General features: G+C 47.2%; 1 protein-coding gene across 5 annotated transcripts in view; it reads left to right on the top strand.

The window, feature by feature from the left end:
• The window catches only part of mid2 (midline 2), a 152044-nt gene that overhangs the window by 42794 nt on the left and 90566 nt on the right, over positions 1-18684 (top strand). For 2 of the 5 annotated variants that reach the window (XM_060062296.1, XM_060062291.1), the window contains exon 1: positions 15994-16395. The gene's annotated coding sequence lies outside the window, so the exon portion shown is untranslated. The other 3 variants (XM_060062294.1, XM_060062295.1, XM_060062292.1) reach the window with 3 other exon arrangements.

Raw genomic sequence — 18684 nt, 5'->3', positions numbered from 1 at the left:
GTTAAGTAGGTAAATAAACCTGAAGGGAACTATATTCTGTACTGGTACAACGCATGTCATTGAGACAGGATATTATAATACTTATAATAATCAGGTCCAAGTTAGTTCCACTGGAGTCTTTCACATGTAAGACATGTTTCGTTGTAATACTTTCTCCTTTGTGGGGTTTAGTCTGTGTGTGTGCATGTGTGTATGTGTGCATGCGTGTGTTTGTGTGGGATTTATAAGGTTGATGCATATTTTATTTTGAAAATTGGGGGATATTACCTAGTGGCTGAGAAAGTCATATTCTGTTGATGCTTGAACTGCTCGCTAAATGCAATACTAAAAGGTTTTATGATGAAGTTATCAGGCTTTTATTATTTCCCTCTCTCAAGTACTTTTTTTATTTCATCATACAAATCATTTTATGTTACTTTGGCTCCATCGTGCAAAAACAACATTGTTTCCCTCCATCCCTCTTGTGTGTGTGTGTGTGTGTGTGTGTGTGTGTGTGTGTGTGTGTGTGTGTGTGTGTGTGTGTGTGTGTGTGTGTGCGTGTGTGTGTGCGTGTGCGTGTGCGCGTGGGCGTGGGCGTGTGCGTGTGTGTGTTTGTGTGTGTGCAGACTACGGTGTGTGCGCACTTTGGGAGTTTAAAGCAACAAAGAACATTTTTAATTGCCATTTTCGAAACTCCACTGTACTGTGACTGAAGAACCCAAGCATTGTGCAAACATCAAAATATAAGTCTTAAATGGTACTCGTATAAAGTACCTGAGTCCAGTCAGGCAGGATGTGGTCATGTGACGCTCAGGGATCTGAATAGAACAGTTGATTAATCATAATGAACCAGGTGTGCTGTCTGCACTCCTAACAACAACCTGTAAATGGTCTGCAATCAATTTGAGCCGACGAATATTAATCACATTACATAACAGCACTTTTCGCCTTTAATGGTGGAATAAACATGAACTACATGATAAACACAATAACAACACATAGGCTATCTTTGATGTCTCTCAATATTCCATGCACCTTCTTAATTTACCTTGACGTCAGCAATTCAGAGCAGAGTGGTCTCTCACTGAGGGATAATTAGTCACATCGAGGTACGGTATTTAAAATAGCCCCCTGCCAAACATTGTGTTCATCATTTTCCCCTTTCACCAAGGGTGAAAATGACAAAAGACTTTGGTTTATTCTGCATTGAGCTATCACAGTGGCCTGTAATTCTACTTTTTACTCTGTTTGACTATTTCTGTTTTCTCATTGGTTGTTATTGGTCGGCCATTTTCACAAGTCAATAGCATAGACTGTATGAGACAGAGAGAAGGGGGGGGGGGGGGAGAGGATGGAGAGGGGAGAGAGGGGGGGGGGATTAAACAACCCAGAAGGTGCATTGCTCATAATTAGCTGCTCTGTTGTTAGCATAACTTCAACATCGCCATGTTGATTTGTAAATGCTAAGTAATGAGTGAACAATGTTGAAGAAGTCACTCTCTTCCAGACTAGTTTCAGTCTTGTAAGGGAGTCTTTGGATAACAGGTTCAAGCTGTTTAGTGTAGACGAATAGAGGTATATGGAATGCTCAGAAAAGATTGAAAAAGCATCCTGAATAGGTTTTATTATTAAGGTATCGTCAAGGTAAATTATATTCTGCACCCAGAGCAATCTTTAAAGGTTGGCATTTAGAATATATCTCAATGGCTCAATATTCCAAGCTCAGGCTCAGCTTTGGAATAATCCATTTTTTGTTTGGATTTCTCAGGGTTTGGATGTGACCCCTGGAGTTATATAAGAAATTATTATTAATTTTGGAGTCTGCAACTGGTGGAAGGTTTTGCCTCACCAGGTGTCCTTTTCTGTGAAATAACTTTATTGGTCGGTGACTACAAAGCCTGAATCTCCCTGTTCTGTTTCCTAATGGGCCCAACGTGATAATGACGCAGCGCCAGTGCTCTCGTAAACATTCGCCCACAATGTTATTTGCTCTAACTTGACAGCCTATTTTTTAGACTGCTGTAGCGGTTAACAAAAAACACACAAACACGCTGTTAGATGTAGACGTTAAAGGAGAGTGCAAACAGTCTATGGGCCCTATTTTAAGGGTCTGAAATGCAAGTGAGAGGCGCAAAACGGAAGTAGCTTTCTGGTCGGGTCTCTGGTGCTGTTACTAATATACCGGCGGGTGAATGACTCTTGCGCCCGACGCTAATCTAAAAAGGGTTGCCCTGAAGTAATCTAATTACCCGTAGGTGTGGTTTGGGCGTAACCTGCAATAAACCAATGAGAGGGCCATCTCTCATCCCCTTTAAGAGCCATGAGTGCATTTGAAAGTGACAAGTTGATATTTTGACAGCGCGTTTGCAGTCTCCGATGAGACAGATGCATGACCACATGAATTTCAGAATTCAAATGGATCAGTTTATGGCCAAATAATATGGCCTAATTCACGTGGAAAAGCGTTTTCTTCTACAACTTCCGAAATAATGGGTCATCATGTAAATTTCGGCAAATAAAAAATATGATATGCGGTCCTGTGACCGCAATTGTGGGTCTATTTAATGATATGCGGCAATACATTAACAAACATCATTTCTTACCAGTATTGTATACATTATCGTTATCGACTTGCGTTCCTAATATGCATGTGTCCCCCCGTTAATATAGGCTACTGTGCCATGGACTATAGCCTACTATGTTTTACGTGTTTAGTTACGTGTGTGTGTGTGTGTGTGTGTGTGTGTGTGTGTGTGTGTGTGTGTGTGTGTGTGTGTGTGTGTGTGTGTGTGTGTGTGTGTGTGTGTGTGTGTGTGTGTGTGTGTGTGTGTGTGTGTGTGTGTGTGAATCATCTTCCTCTCCATATTCTAAATCTCTCCCTCTCTCTCTCTCTCTCTCTCTCTCTCTCTCTCTCTCTCTCGCTCTTGCGATTAAAAGGGCTTTGTTGGCATGGAAAACAAATACATTGTCAGAGCACAGAATAATTCATCGGCGTCTCTCTCTCCAGGTCCAGTCTCTTCAGCTGGTGGTGCTGTTCAGGGCTCACTAGGCTGTCTTCAGGCCCACAGGTATGCCCCGCCCTCTCTTCTTCCTCTCTATTTGTATCTCCGCTCTGCCTCTCCTCAAGATGCTCTTCTCCTGCTGCTGGTCTCACAACCCCCAGCCCCCCCCCCCACCCGTCTCCCCCTATCCAATCAGGTGGGCTTTCAAAGTAAGGCTGTCCTCTGATAGGTCGAGGTTATGTTAAGGCAGAGCTTGTTCTTTGAGGTTCATGAGCCAAGTTGTGCGGTGTAGTATACTGTAATTACCTGGAAGGTGTAGCGTCGATGTGATAGCCATCGATTGCGCAAAATTACTAACTTGTAAAATGGAAAAACAAATGTAGGTATGATATGCATCTATTCACTTCTGCATCTGAACAGATTTGGTTTATTTGGTAACTGTAACGACAACCAGTGATGGAAACCCACTTGGTGAACACTGGTTGATATCCCACACCACAGTGAGTGAAGTCACACATGGCAGACCCGAAGGGACGGACCACCACCCCTCTCCCCAGAGCCCCCCAGGGACCACCACCCCTCTCCCTAGACCCAGGGACCACCACCCCTCTCCCCAGACCCCCCAGGGGAGCACCGGGCTGATAGAGGCTGGCAGCAGGAGGCCGTGCCGTGGCTTAGCGTTGTGACTTGACTTGACTCGTTGTGTTGTACACCACCAGTGGATCTCTCTCCCGCCCCAAACAGCTGTCAGGTTGTGTTTATGTCTCTGTGACGGTCTGAGCGGAGATCCTCAGCGTTCCGTTCCGTCGGCCCAGACGCTCTCCTCGCTATAAGTTGCTTGTCTAAACCCAGGCTGGTTTGTTGCGAAGGAGAAGACGTGGAGGAATCATCCACCCTGTCCGTTTGGCCTCTCTCCCTCTCTCTCTCCCTCTCTCTCTCTCTCTCTCTCTCTCTCTCTCTCTCTCTCTCTCTCTCTCTCTCTCTCTCTCTCTCCCTCTCTCTCTCCCTCTCTTCCTCTCTCTCTCTCTCTCTCTCTCTCTCTCTCTCTCTCTCTCTCTCTCTCTCTCTCTCTCTCTCTCTCTCTCTCTCTCTCTCTCTCTCTCTCTCTCTCTCTCTCTCTCTCTATCTCTCTATAGGCCATATTGGAAAACACATTTCCCTAATAATGAGTACTCTTCAACCCTTACCCTACGTATTCTACAATATTGTCTAAATCTAAAACATGCTAATCCATGAAAAAAATACCTTGAAGTGCCTAATTCCTTGAAGTGCCTAATTTCATTCCTAATTTCTCATGTCACCAAAGACTAACATTTTGTCCAGGGGGCGAAGAACAGAACAGCCTGTGCCTTTCAGAACCAAACATTACTAGCAGCTTTGCAAGAAATAATCCGTCCCCACCTACGTCTCCGGATGGAAGACTCAATAACCCCCCCCCTTTGTCCCCGGTCTACCGGCGCTGTTTAAACTGCAAGCTTTGGACCTAACAGGCCAGGCCTGCATTCCCAGACATGGCCGGGCCTTCAGAAACAGACATGACTTGCAGCAGTCCTCCCTCTCCAGGGTGTTTCCCCCTCCCTGTTTGGAGCCAGTACAGGTAGACGATGGGTCAGAGTAACCAGGCACATCCATCAGGCCAGGCGGACCTCCACGCCCCCCCCCCTCCTGGAGGCGCCCGCTGTCAAAGGACCAATGTGACTGATGCTCTGTGCACTAACCCCGCAAGGAGCTTGCATGCAGTCTTGTTTGTATGTGAGAGTTTCTATGTGTGTGTGTGTGTGTGTTTGTGTTCTGTACACTTGTACATCCTTGTGTATTCGTGTCTCTGGTTGTGTATATGTATGTGTTTGAGTGGGTGTCTGTGTCCGGAGGATGTGCTACACTGGGTTGTACACTTGTCATGTGTGTGTATGTGTGTATGTAAACAAAAACGCACCCAAAAAATTACACAATGGCAGGCTTTCGCACAAAATCTTTTCCTACCCTTCGCCCGCCTACGGTAGAGGCGCTCTCTGCGATGTCGTTCTGTCAAGAAGTAACCATGGGCAACATGTTCAGCAGGCGCGGCAGAGATTAAACACACGTCAAACGGGACGTTTTCAATTATTTCATATAGTCTCAAGCTTCTCTGGGACTTTGTGTATTAATTCAATAAAAATACTATTTGAACAAATTTCAATATATTACGTATAAGTTGCATGCGAGTCCCAGTCGTGCTCGTATGAAAGGCTCTATCAGTCTATCTCCTCCATGAAGGGATTCTGCAGAGCCCTTTCTCCCTTCCTCTGTCATCTCTCCTCCGATCCCCCTCCCTCTCTCTCCAGTCCCATGCTGGCATAGTGTAGCGTTCCACTGGTCTGCATCTTCCTCCTCTCCTCCTCATCACTTCTCTTCTCTCAGTTACCTTTTTCTTCCTCCTTCCCCCTCGGTTTCCCCTTCTCTTTTCCACATCCTTTGGTCTTCTCTCCACTCATCCTCCCCACCAGCAGCAGCACCACCACCACTCTGGCTCAGTGTGTGCCTTCTGGCTCCGTGCGGGCCCCCACGGCCCCTCTCCTCGGCCAGGTAAAGTGAGAGATGAAAGGCCTTCCACTGGAGATCCGTGTTCAAAGAGGCCTTCTGCTGCCTGCCTCTGCTCTCTCTGCGGGCAGCGCTGTTGTCTCTGCCAGGCATGGAGGGCCAGGGAGCGAGGGAACAACTGAGAGGAAGGTTGATGCAGCACAGATGAGGAAGGAAGGACAAGGAAGGGAGAGGAGGTTAAAGAGGAGCTGGGGAGGGGGGGGGGTAAGGGGAGTAAAATAGAGATCTGGTCTGAGATCTGCGCTGGTGTCACGCAGCCAGACCTGAAGAAGCAGCTCCTGGTCGCCCGAGCTCCATGATCACAGCCTGACGTCAGGTGAGCTGTGGGGGGGGGACGTACATACGTACGCGGGGCCCACTGCCTCTGAGCAGAGCTCCCTGTTTGAGGCCCCCAAGTCCAGAACAGCTGCATTCCAAATCTGGGGGAGTAGTCCCAGAAGGGCCCAGAGGAGGCGTCGACAGGAATAGACTTGGACCGCTTTTCATCTCGTAATATCCCCAGAGCTCCTTTTTTCACTTTGGTTTTGTTTGTTTATTGAGGTTTAACATGCTACCTTCCTCTGGATCAGACGCGACCCATTAGACTTCCCACGCACACCGTTGGACATTTTCAATTGCCGGTCTCAGACTGAGAGGCTAATCATTTCCACTTGGGCTGATGGGTTTCCTTCATCGTCGCGTGATTTGTTTTGTGGCTTAGTGTGTTATCCGGAGTCTCTCTCTCTCACTCTGCCTTGAGAGTCTCATCTCACCTCAGAGCAAAAACAGACACATGATACAAACCCATTCTCTCAACGTACAGACGTGAAAAGGATGGAGGTAAGTCTTGCAATCGCAGCTGTTCTTCGCTCTCATTATGATGCAATGTGCCAGTATTATGTACTCTTTTCATGCTTATGCTCTGGATGTCTTACCGTCCCTCCACGATGTGGTTCGGTCTTCAGATCTTGTTCCGTAGAATCCTCTCTCCCGCTCTCTACTATACAACTCATTTCCAGAGCTGTTGTGGGCCGCAAGCTAAACAAAACCAAACAACCTCATTCCCCTGCAACTTCTACCGACATTTATTTATTGGTGTCAGAGGAAATAAAAACCATCAGCCCGGAGTAATTAGAAAGGGGGAAGCGTGAAAGAGATATTACCGTGGGGGCCGTAAAAACCCAAGGCGAAGCACTTCGGAGATAACCATCCTTGAGAAGTCTTCTCCTCGCCGGTGATTGCGGAGCACACGGCAGCTGTACCGCGCGGCTCCTGACGGATAAATCTCATGTCCAGATGAGCCAGATAATCCATGGGGGTGGTCGACGGTGTGATTTAGTCCCCTGGAAGATCAGCTGACAGGAGTTATCAGGAGTCGAGGGGCGGGACCGGGGGGTGGGGAGAAGGGGAGGGAGGGGTAAGGGGCAGTTGGTTTGGTTGGCCGTAAAACAGACAGTCGGTCATTACTCCTGATCCAAAGGGGGGGGGTTAGAAAGACACAGAGGGAGCGAAAGGGAGAGAGTGAGAGGGAGAGAGAGACCATGAGAGGGACAGAGACAGAGACAGACATACAGAGACAGAGAGAGCGATGGGGCCGGCTTGGTTGGCTTGGCGTAGGCGGTGGCAGGAGACAGAAGGTTCTTAAGACCAGGAGTTATAGTCGAGAGGAGAGGAGGTGTTGAACAGGCAGGAGGATGAGATGCTTAAAAATGGAGCGGTTGGGCTGCCATAAAGAACTGGGCTCTAGTAACGGAGAGAGATGAGCATCGATTAGATAGCTATGAGCGGACAAGACCCTGGACAGAAAGGCCAGCCGAGGTTTAATTCAACCAGACACTCGTTAAAGAGCCGGATCACGACTCAGACCTGCTCCGTCATAGTGTGGTTGTTTTATGTGTGGACCTGTTGGGAGCAGTGCAAGGCTTCTCCTCCTGCAGGGCCCTGTCTGTTCCCGGAGGTGGACGGACACAGGAGCATCCACAGGAAAACCTCGGTGACACAGGATGGCTCCAGGCAGGTCTAAACCCAGGGCTGGGGTTAGCACCGACTCATAGAGCCAGCCTACACCCCAAACCCAAACCTAACCTCACTCCCAACAGGATGTGTGGTCTGGAATACATCATGCAACACCCAGTTGATAGATTCAAGCTTAATGGAAGAATCACATCAGATAGTTCAAGGGCTAGATGATTGTGAGCTCAAATCCATCATACATCATCAAAGACATTATATATCAACTTATTATGAGTGGCAATATTATTCACAAAAATGTAATTGTGTCGAGTGGCTCATTCAAATAATTAGACTCATCAAATTCATAGCGTTCAGCATTATACGGATTCCTTAAGATGGATAACACCAGATGAAATATAAATCGCAAATAAATAAATAACCAAAAAGTGTGCAGCCGGCTTGGGTCAGACCCCTCTCTGTCCTGGTACCTACCAGTCATTGTGTTTGTTCGACCAATGGGAATCCAGCAGGAGTCTGAGCTTGGCTCAGGGAGGTGAGGAGGGCTGTCACCATCGCTGAAACCCTTTCCTGCCCCACAGGCGAGCGGCATCGCTGCTGACTGGTTTCCTCATACCAGAGCACCCACCCTTCACCTCTGCTCTCTCGCCTCTGCGTTTAGATCCAGGGCCGTTGATGTGCTTTACCACTCCGCTTTGTTCCACTCTTTCTTCCTCATGAAGCAATTATCAACTGAAAGCACCAGCGTACATGTCAAGGCCATGCAGGCTGACTATTGTGTGTTTAAAAGTCATGAGGGTGCACGTTATGCAACAAAGGGACAACGAGAAAGACAAGTAATCAGCGTTGTATTAATTATAGATTAAGGGAAGAGATGGTGCAGCTTATCAACTGCTTATCCCCTTAGCCCCCTGTAGTTCAGAACCCCACTTGGATCCTGACAGCATTATTGGGACAGGACCTTCCTGACTTTATAATATCTGGCACAATCTTGGTGAGCAATGAAAGGATGGATCCTATGTTCCAGTTCAAAGCTCAAACTGCAAACTGCATGTCATGTTTGGAATCTTTTGTGTTTAAATGTGCAGACAAAAAACATCTTTCTTAAAATGTTTTTCTAGCCCTTGCCCAACCAGCTCATAATATTTTTTTTTATCTTTCCTTATATTCCAGGTCACAGTTTCAAATATTACATAAACATCTATCGCCATATATTTTCAAAGTACCGATATATTCATTATTTTCGTGCATTTACTCTTTCCCCTCCTATCTGAACTCCATTGAATCCTACTGACCGTAATATAGCATGCCGCTTTTTGTATCACTCCCCCGCAGAAAAAGCAACACTCACGCATGCATGCAAGAATGCATGCACTCACTCACACACACACAGACAAACACACAAACACATGCACAAACACACACAAACACACACACCTAAACAGACGAACACATACACACACACACACATACAAACAGACACACACACAGACACACACACAGACACGCAAACGCACACGCACGCACAAACACACGAATCCGCACCCACACACCCTCCTCTCTGCGCTGTGCCTCCCCACTCCTCCTCTTTCATCGTTTGATCGCGGGCGCCTCACGGGAGTGCTGGGCATAATGAGATTAAGCTCCAACATGTTTACACATTCTGATTTAGATCTACCTCCATATTTAGCTTCTGCTGCTTCCAGCCCTCCCTCCACCATTCCCCCCTCCTGCCACCCCCCCCCACCCTGTATCCCATTATTTTGCTGTCCTCCATCTTCCTGTCCCCGCTTTTAATAATCAACATGCTTCCTGTTCCTCTTCTCTCTGAACCACTTAAGGGGTTTAAGTCTCCACGTCCAGGGCGGCTTGCTCTGTCATAATAACGTCTGTTGAAGATACACACACACACACACACACACACACACACACACACACACACACACACACACACACACACACACACACACACACACACACACAGACACACACACACACACACACCCACTCGATATATTGATACCGACACTGTTGCTGAAACGCAGCGGCTTATGTAACACACCAGAGACCCCTTCCATGTAGAGCTGGGGCCGTCTGCTCGTAGGTGTGGGTGTGTGTGCACGTGTGCATCGCTGGCGTGCACGTGTGCATCGCTGGCGTGCACGCGTGCATTGCCTCCACGACCAACGGCAACAACCGGTGGCCATGTTGAGCGTTGTTCCTCCGTTTGTTTACCATCGACCATCGGTCTCTCCCGGTGAGGTGTAGCCTCGTCTTCTACACCCTTCCCCTCGGTTCCCCATTGGCTCCCCCTCGGTTCCCGAGCTTTTCCCTCCTCTCCCCCTCGGTTCTCCCTCTGATCACTCTGTTCCTCCTCTATTCCCCCTCCTTTCCCCCTCGGTTTTCCCTCGGTTCCCCTCGGTTCGCCTTCGGTTCCCCCTCTGTTCCCCCTCTGTTCCCCCTCTGTTCCCCCTCGCTTCCCCCTTGGTTCCCCGTCAGTTCCCCCTCGGCCCCCCTCGGTTCCTCCTCGGTTCCCCCGCGGTTCCACCTCGGTTCTTCCTCTGTACCTCTTTTTACCAAGTTGAACATTGAAATAAAATATGTTTATATATTGTTCTGTCATTTAATTGGACATTATTGTGCAGTAAATGAGCCTCAAATGTCAAGTGAGGTAAGTCTGGTGTTTGAAAGAGAATCATATGTAGGTGAATATAACTAACGTTTAACCGTCCAATGGCAACGGCCACAGTTTACTGCATTGCTTTTTTTGTTAGGTGTGCTTGAATCTATTTTATTTTTTAATTTTTGTATACATTTCATTGTTGAACAGCTGGAATTTATCTTTTGGAAGAAAGTTAAGATTTTTGGAAAGTTTGAATGAAACTAGTCAATTCTCAATGTACACCTCATACTCAGTTTCCTTTCTTCTTTGTCATTTTCGTTTGTTATAACCCTTCAATCTCTGTAGGCTGTGTTGAAGTCTTCCTCTGCACTTTATCAAGGTCACAGAGATACAGAGTCAGCCCTGACGGTGCCTTTACACCAAAACAGCACATTGTGCGATACCAGATCATTGTTGTTTTCCTACACGGATAACGTATCCAGGATTTGATTGAGTCAGCTTGTGCCACCTTGAAAGCCGAGAAGGTTAAGCTCACAAAGTTCAACTGAACTTATTTTTTGAACAATGGAAGTTATTATCAGTTATTTATCTCTAAAATTGTTTTTAAAGGTTGGGTATGGAATTCTCTTCTTTGGCCATTTTTGCAAAATTACTTGAAATCCTTATCATAACCCACTTGTCAATCATCTGTGGAACGGGCAGGGCTCGAAAAACTCCAGCCAATGATTTCCAGACCCACCGAGTGGCATTGGACAGTAAGTACGTCAATCAAACGGTCGTACTGCACTCCCCCTCCCCCGCTCCCCGCGCGACCCCTTTGTGCACGTACTCAAAGCTCGTGACCCAGAGCAAGCTTCTGTTTGTTGTTATCCTGCGGTAGCTACTGGAGCTAGCTAACTAGCTAATGGCTCGCTCTCGCGCATCTGTGTTCGCTTGATTGCGCGTCCATGAACTTGGAATGGGTGGAGTCAGAGTCAGCGTTGAAGGAGAGGGGGTAGGACCATTTGAGTTGTGTGTTTTCAAAATCTGCTGGCGTTTCGCAAGTCCCATACCCAACCTTTAAGTAGTAAGATGTTCACGTAAGACGTATTCTCTTAAACCACAAACCCCTGTTTTGACTGTCATGTAGTGAGGTGGCCGTTTGGAGCAGTGGCAATGGACCTGACTTGTTGCATACTTCTACTAGCGCTGATCGAACAGGATGTGACAGTCTGCATCGCGGGTCAGGGCGTCCCGGGCTTGGCAGCCTTGGAGCTGAACACGCTGGGACACGACATTGGGGGGATACACACACTTTCGACACGCGGCCAGACAGCCATGTTAATATGAAGATGGGCTTATCAGTTTAGGTTCTGGCAAATAAATACGAGCTGTTTTTGTGCAGGTGTTTGTTCATGCAATTATTGATTGGTTGAGTTTACGTTAATGTGGTTCTGTTTCATTTTTAAACCAAGCATTATCTCCCCATGATCTTTTCCATTCCATTTATTTTGTCTTAAGGTTTAGTTTAAAAACAGCTGTAGTCTGTGGGGCCTTCAGTTGGTCCGGGAGGGCGTTCCATAGTCTTGGGGCAGCAGCGGAGAAGTGGACACAAAGGCATGGACGAGCCTGAGTGAGTTTAGGCCGGAGTTTGGCAATGTTTTTGAGGTGGTGGGCCGATGAGGATGGCTTCTGTTTTAGAGCTGTTTAATTTAAGAAAGTTGAGCCTCATCCACGCCTTTATCTCCTCCAGGCAGGTGGTCAGTTTGGATGTTGGCAGGGGGCCAGATGAAGTTGGGGTGGTTCTGAGGTACAGCTGTGTGTCATCAGCATAGCAATGGTAGGATAACCCATGCCTGCTGATGACGCTGCCTTTCTGCCAGGGGAGCATGTAGACGGAGAAAAGGTCGGGGCCAAACATACACATATATATACATGCAAACACAGTTTATTTTTTAGCACTGATTCTCACCTGACTGAATTTTATATATCTCTATAGACTAAACAAATATGAAATCCTCTCCGAGATGGCGAGACTAATGAAAAGGCGATAGAGCGCTTCCTTGCCCAGCTACTAACTCGTTTTCTTCTCTCCCCTGCAAATATTTTATTGATTAGTAATTTAAGGAGGCTGCTGCCACCTTAAGTCTGCAATAATACGAGGGTAAAAGATGGAGCCTATAAAGGTGTTCCTCCACATCTTTACGTTACCTTATTTACCACGCGTCATTCACCTGATAAATAACAAAGTTTAGCCAGAGTGCTGAAGTCGGCTGCATAGTTGTGCTCATGCTCATAAGAAGCAGAAAGCAAGCGTCCAAGGTGACCGTAATCAGACGATCCCAGTGATTGCAGACTTGCGGTCTTCTGGCGGATGATTGGAATCCGATGACAGCCAGAACTATTTAGCAGTTTGCTCTCTTTGTCAACTACAGTCGTGAAAAAGAACAGCATCAGACAAGCTCCCCAGAATATACTTCCCCTCCGGAGGCTGGTGAACCGTTCTACCCAGCCAGTCTGTGGTTCATGGGGGGGTTCTGTGGCGTTGGGGTGTCTCCCTGTGGTGGCGGTTGGGCGGGGGGGAGTGACCCCCCCTGTGTGTGTGTGTGTGTGTGTGTGTGTGTGTGTGTGTGTGTGTGTGTGTGTGTGTGTGTGTGTGTGTGTGTGTGTGTGTTTGTGTGCGTGTGTGTGTGTGTGTGTGTGTGTGTGTGTGTGTGTGTGTGTGTGTGTGTGTGTGTGTGTGTGTGTGTGTGTTTGTGTGTCTCTGGATAGGCCTATACATTATGCATGGATCAATACTGAACACACACACATACACACACTCATAAATACATGCTCCTCTACTTCTCTCCCCTCAAGTACTTTAAATTCTCTTTAACTAGCATACGCAGACAAAGACACACAGACACACACACACACACACACACGCATGCACATACGAAGACACTAACACCGACACAGGCATGCACACACAAACAGCGATCCCCGTGACGGTAATTCGATTTTGCAGGCCCCGCCGACTTGGAGGAGGTCACAGAGCCGTGGAGGTGACATCCGTTGGATCTTTAGACTCTGACCCTCCTTCTGCTAACACATCCTCATTCTGTCACAGGATCCTCTTGTCTGGCACACACGTTTATCACTGTCACTGCAGGCCAAGCCTTCCCGTCGGTGAGATCCCTTAAAGCCCAACACTTTTACAAGTCACCATCAATAGGATTTGGCTTTTTCTCCATTACCTCATTTCCGTGTCGTATCGTTTCCAACCAAAGATGACAAAAAAACCTGGAGTAGTTTTACTTTCAAATCTAATCAATGTCACTTCCTTTAAAATGTGTTGTGTGTATTGCTACATATTGTCTGGCTCTGGCATGGCTTTACATTTCCACCGATGTTAAACCATCCACCCCCTCCCCCCTGGTATAACACCGACCGCAGGCACTGCGGTCGGTGACACTTCTGTCACTATTGCACCGCCCGCTCAAATCCAAGCATCACATAACCTGCGTCATGTTTGGTCCTGCGCTAGTCACCTGTGTTACTGAGCAATATCTCAGATGGAAGATACTGCATATCCAACAGACCTCCCGAACGTCATTATCTGGTTACATACTCTTCTAACTTATCTTTGTACAAATTGGCCAGATTGTATCGAGCTGATAGATTTAAGCATAATCAACAGAGCCTAATCTCTGCTATTCTGGTCAAGACATTTTAATACAAATGTAAAAACAAAGCATCCAGTCTATCTTGATTGCGATATGGTTGATATATTAATGCTATCTCTCAGAACAATGGATGTTATGTTTAGGTCATACTTAAGGACATTGACTGATGATATAATGATAGTAATGTATGCTTAAGGACCCTAATAGAGGGCTGGACTGATCATGTCTCATAACTAAAAGATTCAGGAATCAGCTCAGAGTTCAGCAGTCTTGTGGTTTGGGAGGGGAAGCCGTTCCTGAACCTGGTGGTAACTTAGTGAAAAGTGTATGGCTGGGGCGGCTGCGGTGCATGAGTATAGACACTTTACTACCCAGGGGACAGACCTGTCTGTTAGGTAACAGGTTCATAGCCCAGTGATACAACCTCTCCATGTAATGCTGCCAAAGCACTGCGCATTATTAAACATGCCAATGACCTGATATACCTTTGTCGGGTAACACAAGCTTATGGATTGACAATGACAGCACCAATACTGAAATATGTGTTCTGTGTATGCGCGTGTGTGTGTGTGTGTGTGTGTGTGTGTGTGTGTGTGTGTGTGTGTGTGTGTGTGTGTGTGTGTGTGTGTGTGTGTGTGTGTGTGTGTGTGTGTGTGTGTGTGTGTCTCCTTAAGCCCCTGTGGTTGTCCATGCTGTTTCACATCACGGTTCACTGTTTAACGTAGTAAATACGACATGCTGGAAGGAGATAGAGCGGGCCAGGGTCGGTGATAAGGGTGAATAAAGAGCGTCTGGAAGCCACAACAACACAACAACACAACAGCACAACAACACAACAACCAGGCGGAGAGCAGGAGGCGGAGGAGCCTTGGCCCTGGGCTGAAGAGGCGGACCTGGGTGGAGGTAGGCGAGACACATTAGCGAGAGAGAGCAAGACAGAGAGACAGACGGCAGACAGGTAGATCAAGGTGTTCGACACGCAGGCCCCCTGCTATGGCAGACAGGATTAAAGATGTTATTTCATCATATGAGACAGATCCTTGCATGTACCGCTAATGCCCCCCCCACTCTGCCTCTTACCTCCATTGTCACTTGTTGAGGAAGACTGAGATGTAAACGTGTTGTTGGAGCGCTCATTGATGTCTGAATGAAAGGGACTGCTGAGGGCCTCTTATCAGGTGAGTCAATGGAATCAGTGTGGTTCAACACTGGTGAACTATTTACATAATTTAACTGATTCAACAGTTCAATTAAATGAATGAATGAAAGGGTGAATAAATACATTCAATTAATTGCTAGAAGGATATCAGATTGAACCCGCGTAGCCTGGCCCAGCTGGGGCCGCTGAAACTGATCTGGGAGCAGGGATACCCACAGCGGAATATTCATGATGTGGCCTCTCCTAATTAAGTGAAACCCCTTGTAAAAGGATACAGACACATTCCTCTGCAAGATCATTTAGGAACAGCTTTATTTTGAACTATAGCTATTGACATTTGTTAATTATGAAAATGTGTGATCTGTGTGTAATATATGCGTAATATATTAACACACATCTGCACAAACACATGCCCACACAAATCAAATATGTCCATTCATAATGGGATAATTGATTTATTAAAATATGTAATTAACATCCCACTAGCGGTTTCCACTGATTGGTGAAATATTAGTCTACTGTATTTGCTGTTTATTGCGCAGTAAACCAATGGCCATTTTCTCACTGTAGAGTTCTGTTAATTCTACAATGCATTTGTTCATTGTATTGCTCTCCGTTGCATCATTCAACAATTTCTATAATTAGACAGAGGATAAATAATGTGGCCATTAACGCATTAATCGCCAAGCCATTGAAACGACTCGTCATTAATTAATGATTGTATCTAATTGACCCGTACACGTTGTGACATGCGAGGTCACAGACAGTTATTCCCCGAATCACTCGCGGTTAGCCGGGTGGGAGGAGCCGCTTTCCTGTGATTGTCTAGTACCCCCCCCCCCCCTCCAACACACAGACGCACACACACACACGCACACACAAACACGCATTCTTCCCTCTCTGTCTTTCTCTCTCTCTCTCTCTCTCTCTCTCTCTCTCTCTCTCTCTCTCTCTCTCTCTCTCTCTCTCTCTCTCTCTCTCTCTCCGTCCCCATCTCTCTTCTCTCTCTCTCTCTCTCTCTCTCTCTCTCTCTCTCTCTCTCTCTCTCTCTCTCTCTCTCTCTCTCTCTCTCTCTCTCGCTCTCTCTCTCTCTCTCTCTCCGTCCCCATCTCTCTTTCTCTCTCTCTCTCTCTCTCTCTCTCTCTCTCTCTCTCTCTCTCTCTCTCTCTCTCTCTCTCTCTCTCTCTCTCGCTCTCTCGCTCTCGCTCTACCAAAGTTGACTATTCAGCTTGGCTGCGAGCTCTTGCCGCCAGGGCGCCGAGCTGGTGCAGTCCGCGTCGCGCTGGGCTGTGAAATCCGATCCGGGGGAACGAGTCGACCAGTAGTCCGCTCCTCGCTGTCACCTGATCGGCCACGCGGCGCGCTGTGGTCCACCCCGAGTGATTTCTTCCTGCGTTGTCTTCGACCACTTCTTCCAGAATGACAGAAGAGAAGAGCATGGGGCACTTAGAGCTGGTAGGTGTCTCTGAGAGCCTTCACCTCTGAGAGGAGTCTAGTGCTGTACCGGGGCTCTGTACCGGGGTTATTATAGCGCCGCTCCGCCGGCGGACTGGGCAGACTGGGAGAGCGCTCCATGCAATCAGCGAATATACTTTTTTATTTAGAGGATTTTTTGTGGCTTAATATCTTAAGCTCTTCCGAATGGACGTGAATGAGAATCAAATGACCATGACCGAGGTAGGATACGGGGTCGTTTTCTAATGTTTAAACTTGATGGGACTGTTGATGGAATAGGTGGATATCGATCACTAGAATAACGTGGCTGTTGTTGTTCTGCGATCATGTATCGACATGTCTCTCGGAAACGTGTTGCTTTTTAAGACCATGCGGGCTGCCCTGATGCTGATGCTGATATGTTTTTGTGTGTGTGTGTGTGTGTGTGCGTGTGCGTGTGCGTGTGCGTGTGTGTGTGTGTGTGTGTGTGTGTGTGTGTGTGTGTCTCGGTGGAGGACCGCTCAGTAATGTGTCTCGTTGTTTTTATTCTAACTCGCACTTTGTGCATCCATAGGCGACGGGGGATTATGTCAGACCAGGACAGCAGCAGTAGCGACCGTCCGGTTGTTAAATCACTTATGCTGTGCATTAGAGAAATCATCATTTATTCCCCAACATCGTTGCTGTGATCGTAATTCGCGCCTTTCTGGTCTCAACGTGTCCCGGTCCGACCGACACCCCGGGTAGAAAACCCTTATTTAAGAACGAAACCAGACCCCCTCGTTCAGCATGGGATGGACAGCTTCAGGTTGTGTGTCTTACAACGCTGATCAGGGTCAATCATCATTGATGGCATCGCTGTTGGTTTGATCCACCTGATGATGAGATCCCCGGTCGACCCCCTGCTTGGTTAACGCTCCATAGGCTGGTGTGTGTGTGTGTGTGTGTGTGTGTGTGTGTGTGTGTGTGTGTGTGTGTGTGTGTGTGTGTGTGTGTGTGTGTGTGTGTGTGTGTGTGTGTGTGTGTGTGTGTGTGTGTGTTGTAGCCCCACCGAATGTTTGGGCCGATGAAGGTAATTAATGTATAGCCTACATCTAGGACTGGATAGTCAGTGAATTCAACTGTACCGTGCAGGACAAAAAAATATTTCAGAGATAATTTTTTGAATTTGGCCTGGAATCTTTAGGTCCTGCCTGCTCTCATCGCTGTTTCCCCGCGTGCTGCTTTACATTTAGCTTCAATCCGTTATCATGTTATGAAATTCTAATCGATTCTATTATGTGTTTTTTTTCTATCTTAAGGGTGACTTCCCCTGAGCTCGTTCTAAATTTTCTGTGTCTGTGTCTTTCTCTCTCCTTCTCTCTCTCGCTCTCTTTCTCTCTCTCTCTCGCTCTCTCTCGCTCTCTCATCTCTCTCACTCTGTCTCTCTCTCTCTCGCTCTCCATCTCTCTCTCACTCTCTCTCTCGCTCTCTCTCACGCTCTCCATCTCTCTCTCACTCTCTGTCTCTCTCTCTCTCTCTCTCTGTCGCTCTCTCCATCTCTCTCCATCTCGCTCTCACTCTCTGTCTCTCTCTCTCTCGCTCTTTCTGGCTCTAGCTTTCTCTCTCTCTCTCTCCTTATGCATCGCTCTGCTTTGCCAGAGCAGCACATCCCAGCAGGGCCAATCAGTGGTCTAGTAGTGAGTCGGCCTTTCCCATCTCCTAGCTGTACCTCTGTGTAGTGGTCCATGGTCATGTGGTTCTCTACGGGCCTCGACACAACATGCCTCATCAGGCTGATAGTACATCAGTGGATGGCTATATGTGGGCTCAACCACATATAAGGAATTATTGTTCTTCTTAAAATAAAAACATGCCATATGTTTCACGCACATATTTGTTTGAATTCACAAACATGCACACACTCAGACACACTTACACACACAGATACGCACACACACACACACACACACACACACACACACACACACACACACACACACACACACACACACACACACACTCTCTCTCTCTTCCATCGCTCTCTTCTATTTCTCTCTCTCTTCTCTCCCCTCTTCTATCTCTCTCTCTCTCTCTCTCTCTCTCTCTCTACTCTACTCTACTCTACTCTACTCTACTGTGTGTGTGTGTGTGTGTGTGTGTGTGTGTGTGTGTGTGTGTGTGTGTGTGTGTGTGTGTGTGTGTGTGTGTGTGTGTCTCTCGCTCTCTCTCCCTCTTCTATCTCTTTCACCCTAACACCCCAACTATTAACCAGGGCAGTGAGTGCCTGCATTATTACCGTGTCCGTATCTGTTTTCTAACAACATCCCC

This window comes from Gadus macrocephalus, chromosome 10 (genome assembly GCF_031168955.1).
Source record: "Gadus macrocephalus chromosome 10, ASM3116895v1".
NCBI classification, from domain to species: domain Eukaryota; kingdom Metazoa; phylum Chordata; class Actinopteri; order Gadiformes; family Gadidae; genus Gadus; species Gadus macrocephalus.
The sequence above is the reverse complement of the archived record's forward strand: the minus strand, read 5'-3'. Positions and strand labels throughout refer to the sequence as shown.